Here is a 9,826-nt window from a genome sequence, read left to right on the forward strand (position 1 = left end):
GCATAGTTTCATGGAATGATTTTAGACATTTAAGAAATTTTTAAGCAGTCCATGGTAAAAATGGGGATAAAAAGATAATATGTAAGTTTTTTCTTAAACTACATATATATTAATATGAAGGATTTACTTATTTTGAAGTTGCCCTTGTACCTTTTTGATTGTTAAAAAATTCTTTTTGATGAAACATTTTAACTAGAGATGGCAGGTTTTGTGTTTATTTTACATCCTTATTAAAAAAAAATGACAATTCCAAGTTGGTTCAACATCCACTTATTCCACTGTTTTAAGACACCCACATATCTAAGAAATACTGATATAGTCCATAGCTTACATTTTGTAGAAAAGGAAATCAAGAATGATAGATATTAAGTGATTTATTCTTGCAAAGCCCCAGAGGTCAGTGGAAAAAAAGATCTGGAATTATTGGAGCCTTTGATCACCAGGAGCATGTGATTTAGTCTTTTGAAAAGTCTTTGATCTCCAGTAGTGGATGCTTTAATTCCTCTAAAATTTTGTCTACTACAAAGGAAGTTAACAAATGTATAAGAAACCTGTTTTAGTTTTAGTCTTTTCAAATTATTGATTTCAAGAAAATAGTTGACAGGGATGCCACCTAGGAGCTCAAAACATTTACAGAACTGAAATTAAAGAATATTTAGTATACATTTATACACACACCCTCCTGATTCGATAACTTTTACTTTGCACATATTTTTATAATTTTTTAAAAAGTTTATTGATTTATTTTGAGAGAGAGAGAGGGCAGGGGTGGGGCAAAGAGAGAGGGAGAGAGAAAGAATCCCAAGCAGGTTCTGCGCTGTCAGCACAGAGCCTGACGTGGGGCTTGAACCCATGAACAGTGAGATCATGACCTGAGCTGAAACCAAGAATCAGGCATTTGACCAACTGAGCTATCCTGGTGCCCCTGAACACATTTTTAAATTCATCTTGACTGATGACTATAATGAGACTATATTTGAAGTACTATATCCAGAGGAGAGACAGAAACTTACTGGTGTTTTCATTAGATGTGTTGAAATTGTGTGCAAGCTCATAGAACTAAGGAGAGAGATATTGTGAAAATATGGACACAAGGAAATTACATTAAAGGCCTGTGTAAAGATCTGAAAGAGAACTATGAGATGTGTGGATTTACTCTTTTTGTATGCAAACAGTCGGAAGCAGGAGAGAAAGAAAAGGGTGGATGCTGCATGGTGGCCAGCATTCTTGGGCACAATAATCTCTTAAATATATATTTTAAATGAGAACAGTCTTTTATATTTACCTACAAGTTAATGATTTCCAGTTCTCTTCACTTCTTTGTGCAGAAGTACACAAGTCCCTTAGCCTGAACACCTTTAAAATTTGTCGTGAAGGTCTGCTGAAAACGAATTTTCTCAGCTCTTGATATTCTGAAAATGTCTCTTAAATTTTTTTTTCCTTCTCAGTTTGAGGGATATTTTCACAAGATAGAATCTAGGTTGACAGTTGTTTTTTCTTCCTTCAGCAACTTTAAAGATGTTGTATTTTTGTTTTCTGGCCTCCATTATTCCTGTTAAGAAGTCACTGCTAATTCGTTTAAGAGTTCTTACATCCTAATGTAAGACTGTGACCACTTTTCAGATTTCTTCTTTATCTCTGGTTTTTAAAGACTTGATTAAGATAATGAAAGGTGTTCATTTTACTTGGGATTCGTTGAGCCTTTTGGATTTGTGGGTTTATAATTTTTGTCAAAATTGGAAACTTTTAGGTACTAGCTCTCCATTTTTTGTTTCCCTTTCTCACAACTTCAGAGACTCAAATTACAGGTATGTCAGACCTCTTGATATTGTCCCATTAGTCACTTAGGAAATATTCAGTTTTTTGCCTCTTTTCTCTCTGTTTCACAGATATTTTTCATCGCTATGTCTTCACAACAATTTTCGCCGATCTTTTTTGCCACAATGCCTTATTTGTTGTTAAGCTTATCCAATAATGTTAATTCAGCACCAGAGATTTGATTTTTTATAATTTGAATATTTTACCTTCATTATGTTTTTTAATGTTCTTGAACATATTTTAAGTACCTATATTGAAGTTCATTTCTGAAAATTCATCTCTGTGATCTGGGTCTGCTTTTATATTTGTTTTCTCCCTGATGACAGCACAGTTTCTCAATCCATCAGATGTCCAATAATTATTTATTGGATGCTGGGTATTTGAATTTTATGATGTTAAATATCAGAATTTTGTTGGTCTTCATTAATGATGATGAGTTGACATTGATCAGCAGTTATTTAAGTATCAGCTTTGTCTTTAAAGACTTTTATTTAAAAGCTTGATATTATGGGTGCATATTAGCCTTAATTACTGAGGTATGATGACACCTAAATTTATAATGAATTCCCAGGGTGTTCATTAAAGCTTTCCTATTTTGGATGTTAAGAAATTGAATGTCCCTCAGCTCTGCATGAGCTCTGAAAATTATTAACTTATATCTTATGGTAAGTATTCTTTGCCAATACTCATGGAGTTTTATCCTGCATGTGAGCCGCTTGGTAATAAGCCAGACTCAAAGGTAACCTTGCACAAATTTCTTATACTCTTTCTAATACTTTGTCTTGCAAATTTCTGCCCCCCTTACTCTTGCTATTTCCTCAACTTAAAATCGTATTTTTTTTTTTTCTGTTTAAGGAATACCCCTGTAAACTTCTCAGTTTCTAAATGAGACTGATATTTCTTCCCCACACTACAGTCTTTTAAGAAAGTGATTGATGTTGTATGGTTCATTTCATTGTCTCTCATATGTTAAGGATCTCAGATTCCTCAGTGTCTAGAAACAGTTATATTACATTTATTTTTTCAGTTTTGTAGTTTTTTTGGCAAAAGGTAATGTGTTTATTAATTAATCATGGCCATGGCCATCATGATCATGGCCAATTAGTCACGATCCTGGCCATCTTTTACCTGACAGATATATGTCCAATTACCTTACTGAATTCTATTATTGCTCATAGAATTAACTCATAGATTTTTTTCCAATTAGTTTTCTTAAATTTATCAATAAATAGATTCTGTATAAATATTAGTACTTTCAACAAACCCTTGTAAAATTGCTATACTCTAATTTATTTTCCAGTCTAATATGATTGGTTTATAACTTCAGTGTAGTAAGTTGATAGTTGGAATCCTCACCTTCTTTTCCATTGCATTAGGAAAAATTAAGGCCCATTAAAATTAGGCTGGGTTTCATACTTATCTTTTGTGAACTTACACAATTTATACAGTTATGTTCCTTATTCTCCTTATTATAACTTTGTATGGAATTTGAATTTGATATATTTCTGTTGTTTAATTTCTTTTGATACATTTTTGTTGTGAAATTAGTTTTCTTGTGCTTTTAGAAAGGACCAGGTTTCAAGGAAGCTTTTCTATTTTTATTAAATTTCAGTAATCAGAGTGGAGGTAGTGTTTATATTATTCTGAGAATAATTTAAGAAATGAGTAATTAGTGGATGTTCTAATTTATCATTCCCTGTGCCAATGAGAAACTGAATTCTTAGGGTGAAATAAGGGACACATAGATGCAATAGGAAATAGTTTAATAAAATCTCCTTAGTCTTGAAATTTGATTGCAAGAATCAGTATCAACTTTGCAAGTTGATACTTGATTGGTCACAGTTTCTAGTCTTTTATATTGGACACAGGATATATATTTTTCCTACCTGTAAATATTTCCTACCTCTTTCCACTATAAAGACCTATACATAATTACTAATTCATTAGCATTAAGACCCAGATTGTGGTCTTGGAATGTCACCCCTTACTAAAAGCAGCTTAGGTTTAGTGGAGATATTGCTGATGTCTGAGACAGGAAATGAACATGCTGAGCCGGTCAATCTTGTCATGTCAGTTAGCAAGTAACTATCAAAGACAAATAGAATAGATATAAAAGATATTCAAGGGCTGACACTGCAAGTCTTCCACTAAACAAAATGAAACCATTTGAATTTGAAGAATTTTAATAATTATAATGGATTGAACACATCGAACTTATTTATATCTGTGGGGTACATAATATTATTTAAAAATAATGGTCTACCTTCAGAAGATTATAGAAATTAACTTATTGTCATGGAAACTTGCTAATAAAAGGAATAATAAAGAATTAAGAAGTTTTCGTGCTCACTTTGGCAGCATATATACTAAAATTGGAACGATACAGGAAAGATTAGCATGGCCCCCGCGCGAGGATAACACGCAAATTCGTGAAGTGTTCCAGATTTTTATGGAACAGAATAGAGAACCCAGAAATGGACACACAAATGTATGGCCAACCAATCTTTGACAAAGCAGGAAAGAATATCCAATGGAATAAAGACAGTCTCTTCAGCAAGTGGTGCTGGGAAAACTGGACAGCAACATGCAGAACAATGAACCTGGACCACTTTCTTACACCATACACAAAAATAAACTCAAAATGGATGAAAGACCTAAATGTAAGACAGGAAACCATCAAAATCCTTGAGGAGAAAACAAGCAAAAATCTCTTTGACTTTGGCCACAGCAACTTCTTACTCAACATGTCTCCAGAGGCAAGGGAAACAAAAACAAAAATGAACTATTGGGACCTCATCAAAATTAAAACCTTCTGCATGGTGAAGGAAACAATCAGAAAACTAAAAGGCAACTGATGGAATGGGAGAAGATATGTGCAAATGACATGTCAGTTAAAGGGTTAGTATCCAAGATCTATGAAGAACTTATCAAACTCAACACCCAAAAAACCCCAAATAATCCAGTGAAGAAATGGGCAAAAGACATGAATAGACACTTCTACAAAGAAGACATTCAGATGACCAACCCACACATGAAAAATGCTCAACATCATTCATCATCAGAGAAATACAAATCAAAACCACAATGAGATATCACCTCACACCTGTCAGAATGGCTAACATTAGCAACTCAGGCAACAACAGATGCTGGCAAGGATGTGGAGAAAGATCTCTTTTGCACTGCTGGTGGGAATGCAAACTGGTGCAGCCACTCTGGAAAACATTATGTAGGTTCTTCAAAGAATTAAAAATAGAACTACTCTATGACCCAGCAATTACACTACTAGGTATTTCTCTAAGACACTGGGTATGCTGTTTTGAAGAGGCACATGCACCCCAATGTTTATAGCAGCACTATCAACAATAGCCAAAGTATGGAAAGAGCCCAAATGTCCACCGATGGATAAATGGATAAAGAAGATGTGGTGTATAAATAAAATGGAGTATTACTCAGCGATCAAAAAGAATAAAATCTTGCCATTTGCAACTATGTGGATGGAGCTAGAGGGTATTATGCTAAGTGAAATTAGTCAGTCAGAGAAAGACAAACATCATATGACTTCGTTCATATGAGGACTTTAAGAGACAAAACAGATGAACATAAGGGAAGGGAAGCAAAAATAATATAAAAACAGGGAAGGGGACAAAAACAAATATGGAGAACAAATTGAGGGTTACTGGAGGGGTTATGGGAGGGGGCTTGGGGTAAATGGGTAAGAGGCACTAAGGAATCTACTCCCGAAATCGTTGTTGCACTATACGCTAACTAACTTGGATGTAAATTTAAAAAATAAATTAAATAAAAATTTTAAAATAAGAATTAAGCTATTTTCCTGCCTTTCCTATTAATTCTGCAATGAGTAATCAAACAGTAGATAAGAGGAAGTATTTCTTTTAAAATTATTCTAACCAACAAAGAAAAGTGAAATAATAGCATCAAAATTTCAACTTTTTAAACAAACAAATATTTAGATATAGGCATTAAGCGACAATGGTTGCTAAGGTCACAAAAGGAGACAAACATTATAGGTTTCCTATAGCCTTGCCATATCCCGCTTACAGTTTTCCAAAGAGATCAGATCAGAGTTTGATCCAGTCTCTGGACCCAGTTGCTAGTTAGCAGGAAAGAGAGAAGACAGAGGAACATGTTGAACTGCACCATGAATGTGCAATCAGTGAGATCCAGACTGGGGGAAACTATATAGTTCACTTCTTCAAGGAAAAGGTGATTGAAATAAGAGGGAATTAGAATTTTATCTGTGGACCGAGTGAAAAATATTAATCTATAAACCAAATATGTATTTTCAAATAAAGAACTAATTGCTTCATTAGTTCGACCTGGAAGTCTATTTGATTTTTATCTAGAAAACACCCATGTTCTACTACTAATCACGTGGTCAAAATTGACATATGATTTTACTAGCCATTTTAAGAGTAACTACATAAACACCTGGGGTGAGGAAATTCTATAAGAACTTACATATCAGAAAATAAATCAAGTCTCTCTTTCCATAATTACCCCCAACTACTCTCAATCATAGTAATTTGGTAATTTTTCAAGACAGCAGCTCAGGGTGAATACTGGAACACACTAGTTCTTCCAATACTCTACAGGATTATACTAATTCAAAAATCACGGTATTTCTACTACCAGCAATAGCAATAAAAAAACCAAACAGAAAACAAATTCATTGACTACCTCTAATGCAAAGGGGGAAAAAGTTTCTACATCTTCAGTGTAAATGTTATATATTATGTTTTACTGAGGAAGCTCACAGGCAGAGAAACAGCAAAGCGTAAAAGATCTCCCACACCTGCACTACTTCACCTAAAAGTATGTCTGACATGGGCATAGCTGCACTTGACAACTTCATAGAAGAGCTTCAAGACAGAGACTTTACCTCAATCATCAAAATACTTATTTTTTTTTTAATTTTTTTTTTCAACGTTTTTATTTATTTTTGGGACAGAGAGAGACAGAGCATGAACGGGGGAGGGGCACAGAGAGAGGGAGACACAGAATCGGAAACAGGCTCCAGGCTCCGAGCCATCAGCCCAGAGCCTGACGCGGGGCTCGAACTCCCGGACCGCGAGATCGTGACCTGGCTGAAGTCGGACGCTCAACTGACTGCGCCACCCAGGCGCCCCAATCATCAAAATATTTATAAGGAAAGGAGGACAGATAGCAGCTGTGTATCAATGGGAGTGCACTGGTTGAGGAAATGCCCTTATTTGAAAGAAAGAATCTCCAGAGTCTACCACACTCTTCTACTGAGCCAACTCACAACTGCCATGCTAAATTATTCCTATCCTACAGAAAAAAAGAAGAAGAGGAGAGGACAAGCAGGGCCATCCAGAGTTGTCTCTACCTCTTCCCCAGTGCCAAACAAAATAAAAGGCATCACTCAGCTTTATGATATGGGCCCTGCCCATCTTTCCAGCCTCATTTCTCACCCCATCCATTCTGTCCTTTTAACCCCAGCTATATAAAATCATTGCCATTCTTACAATGGATGGTGCTGTTTTGCAATACTTAGTATTTACAATGTCAGGAATAATAGTAAAAGACTTTAAAATAGGGAAAAGATTACTGAGTGTCCTGCCCAGTTCACCCTTCAGAGTTATCTTCCCTTTTCATTGTCTTTGAAGCATATTACAGTTCTATAAATCATGAACACGGATAGTAATGCCTGTGATTCCTGTTCACAGATATGCAGATTAGCCCTAAGGAGATGCATTTGACTATTGCCCTATGGATGTTGATAATTTTGCATCTATTTGTAAATTCATTTTAGTATTCTTGATGACCAGTATATGTGCGAATGTTTTCAATTCTCTTTTGAACCCCCTATATGATGTCTTACTGATTCCCTCATTAACTAGTGAGTTAAATAAAACCTTAGATGTATGTTTATTTTACATTTGGAAAAAAATCATAATTTTACCTTTTTGAACATTTTATCACACATTGTAATACACACAAAAAGTGCTGAAAACCACACAAAACAAATGCATGCCATAAAAATTATTTAAATGTTAACACCCTTTGTAATCATTATTCAGGTAAAAAAAAAAAAAGTACTTTGCCAGCCACACAGAAGCCCCATCCATGTGCCACACCACAATTACCAGCCCTCCATCTTCTCATGGGTAACTATTATTCTGAATTTCAAAAAGATCATTGATTTTTAATTTTATAACCCAGATATGTATCCTTTGATATTATATTTATCCTCTCCCTTTTTTCAACTTACTATGACTTTTAAGTCTCTTTTAATAGGTCCCTCATCAATCCCCTTCTTTTCCTTAAAATTTATCTGTTGAAAAACTGAGCTATAATTTTCCCCACTATCTGAATCTTGCTGATTGCACATTCATGGTGCAGTTCAACATATTCTTCTGATTATGAATGATATTTTCAGGCATTATTATAGCAAGCACGATGAATACTTCAGGAATTAAAGGCATGACTATGGTCAAACCTGCCTATGCTGTAATCGTATGATAAATTACCTTGGACCATGTCCAAGGACTTGCCAAAATGAAAATTTAAACCTTTATATATTGACCAAAACTTTTTTCCTTTTTATATTGCAACCTATTTTAATTTTTATGTCATTGTCAAATATACAACTTCATTTAACATTTCCAAAAGCATTAAAAAACTTGTCTTTGTAAATTCATAGAATCAAAACTACGGATGGATTTCAACCCATAGATGAGAGAACCAAGATGAGAAAAATTTAATGACTTGCTCACTGTCAGCATATTACTGGCAGAGTTGAAAATGGAATAAGATTTTTATAACTCCTGGGCCTTCCCTCAGCTCATCTGAAAGTGACTAAAAGCTTTTGGCTTGGAAAATGCTCTACTCATGTCCCATGTCTAAGCACTCCAGTTTGCTTGTGACTTTACTAGCCTCCTACAAGATTCCTTTTTTTTCTTCCACTGGGGCTTTAACCTGCAACTGGATTTTAAAAAAAAAAAAAAAAGCTAGATTAAAAAAAGATCTACCAGGGTGCCTGGGTGGCTCAGTCAGTTAAGTGTCTGACTTCAGCTAAGGTCATCATCTCGCTGTTCATGAGTTCGAGTCCTGCTTTGGGCTCTGTGCTGGTGGTATGGAGCCTGCTTGGGATTCTCTCTCTCTCCCTCTCTCTCTGCCCCTCCCCTACTTGTGTGTTCTCTCTCTCTCTTTCAAAATAAATAAAGAAACATTAAAAGAAAGAGCTACCATTATTCTGCCTCTCTTCTAGCCTCTAGTCCTCTGACAGTTCTCCCACTTTTTTTGCTCTACTATTACATCATAGTTTGATGGTGGTCTTCCCCACCTGCAGACCTGTAACAGGCTTGTTTTCTGATCCTGTATTGCTAATTATACTAGGACTCAATATATTTTAAGTTTTTAAATTTGATTAGAAATTTTTATTTTTAATAAACATTTTATTTTGAAAGAATCAGATTTATAAAAATATTGCAAAGATAGTATAGGAGTTCCCCACATATTCTTTCCTCAGTTTCCACCATTGTTAATGTCTTACATTACCATAGTATATTTGTGAAAACAAAGAAATCACTATTGGTGCCTAGATGATGAACTAAACTGGGTTTGATTTGGATTTCACTTTTTTCCACTACTGCCATTTTTCTGTTCCAAGTTCTAATCAAGAATTCCCCATTGCACTTATTTTATTTTTTCCACATTGTATTTACTAGTCATGCCTGATTAGTTACCTCTATCCATGACAGTGTCTCAGTCTTTCCTTGTTTTTCACCACTTTGGCAGTTTTGAGGAATACTGGTGAGGTATTTTGTAAAGTATCTCTTACTTTGGGTTTGTCTGATGTTTTTACCATGACTAGACTGGATGAGTTTAGGAAAAAAATACCAAAGAAGTGGAATGCCTTTTTATCACAACCTATCAGTGGGTATATACTATCAACATGACTTGCACTGGTGATGCTAACCTTGATCATTTGGCTTAGGTAGAATTTGCCAGGATTTTCCACTGA

General features: G+C 34.9%; 1 non-coding gene across 1 annotated transcript; it reads left to right on the forward strand.

Annotated features, from left to right (window-relative positions):
* The first annotated feature begins 4,160 nt into the window (after positions 1–4,160).
* LOC121016188 (U6 spliceosomal RNA) lies at positions 4,161–4,267 on the forward strand. The gene has a single exon (XR_005784151.1). It is a non-coding gene; the product is annotated as a U6 spliceosomal RNA (small nuclear RNA).
* Positions 4,268–9,826: the final 5,559 nt, after the last annotated feature.

Source organism: Herpailurus yagouaroundi, unplaced genomic scaffold, assembly GCF_014898765.1.
Source record: "Herpailurus yagouaroundi ecotype Mexico unplaced genomic scaffold, PumYag 209, whole genome shotgun sequence".
Classification (NCBI taxonomy): Eukaryota; Metazoa; Chordata; class Mammalia; order Carnivora; family Felidae; genus Herpailurus; species Herpailurus yagouaroundi.